At 39.0% G+C, this 1,511-nt stretch overlaps 1 protein-coding gene across 2 annotated transcripts in view; it reads left to right on the forward strand.

Moving 5' to 3' along the window:
• The window catches only part of Znf786 (zinc finger protein 786), a 17,326-nt gene that overhangs the window by 4,318 nt on the left and 11,497 nt on the right, over positions 1–1,511 (forward strand). The window lies entirely within an intron of this gene.

Genomic DNA, 1,511 nt, shown 5'->3' on the forward strand with positions numbered 1-1,511 from the left:
AACGCGGAGTATAGTGGAAGCGCTGATGGAATACTTGACCATTTTAAGCCTAACGCGGAGTATAGTGGAAGCGCTCGCTGATGGAATCAGTACACTATTGCTGTGGAACTCTTGCAGTTTAAATTATGACGCCAAAACTGGCGTGAATTTTGTTGCTGTTGCTGTCATCATCTTTACAGTTTCAGAGGTTGAAGGTTCATTCTTCCTACAAACTTTAGCCAATTTAGTACAGTTTTTTTTTTTTTTTTAACGTGGGAAAGTGGGAAACTTTCACTTTTCTTCTAAAGAAACACTTTGAAGCTGGACCTGGCACTGGGAAGGATTCCTGCAAGACTCAGGCCATCCAGACCCGGAGTGTGAGACCTTGCCTCAAAAACCAAAACCAAGTACAACTTTACAGCTTTTCTTTGATTTTTTTTTTTTTTCCAGAATCACCGGAATACATACTCTTGCACTTTGGTAGCAATACTAAGAAAAGTAAAGGTGCTGGGCAGTGGTAGGGCATGCCTTTAATCTCCAGAGGCACGTGGATCTCATGAGTTCCAGGCCTGAGGCCTGGTCTCCAAAGAGGGTTCCAGGACAGCCAAAGCTATACAGAAAGTAAGGGTATGTGAACACATATATTAGTATAGAAGAGTAGATTTTTTTTGTGTGGGGACTAGGCTGTGCTTTCTTATCTGATAACAACTAAATGCAAATAGCACATCTCCTGAAATTGTTATAATCAAGAATGTCTCCAGGCTTTGTCTAATGTTCTGTGGAGAGCTAATGGTCCTGAATGAGAACCATTAATCTAGTGTTTCTCACAGAAGAAACTGAACATAAGCAAATATGACGTTTTGTTTTTGTTAATACATCAGAAATTAGTAGGTTTGTTTTTGTTTTTTGAGACAGGGTCTCTCTGTGTAGTCCTGGTTGTCCTGGAACTCACTTTGTAGACAAGCCTGGCCTGGAATCCAGAGACTCACCTGCTCCTGCCTCCTGAATGCTGGGATTAAAAGCATTTGTTATTATACTCAGCACAAAATTATTGTTTTAAGAAAATGTTATAATACAGGTAATTTGCATTAACTTAAAATATTGGGTTTTTTATTTAAATGTCAATGAATCAAAAGACTTTTTAAAAGTCATCTCTAAATACCATCTTGACTTTAACAAAAAGATGAATATAAACTTAAAATAAAATTGAAATAATACATACTTTAATATCCATAAAAAACAAACATATACCAATAACAAATGAAGTTAAACTAGGTTTAAAAAATCAGTAAGAGCCAGGGTTGGGGGTGGTGCACGCCTTTAGTCCCAGAGTTCAGGAGGCAGAGGCAGGTGGATCTCTTTTGAGTTTGAGGTCAGCCTGGTGTACAAAGCGGGTCCAATACTACATAGAGAAACCCTGTCTCCAACCCTCTATCCACCAAAATCAGTAAGGTGTGGGATTAGTTACGTAAGGAGAGTATTTTCTCCTTCCTTCCTTCCTTCCTTCCTTCCTTCCTTCCTTCCTTCCTTCC

The sequence above is a fragment of the Psammomys obesus genome, unplaced genomic scaffold, assembly GCF_907164565.1.
Source record: "Psammomys obesus unplaced genomic scaffold, mPsaObe1.curated_primary_1811, whole genome shotgun sequence".
Lineage (NCBI taxonomy): Eukaryota > Metazoa > Chordata > Mammalia > Rodentia > Muridae > Psammomys > Psammomys obesus.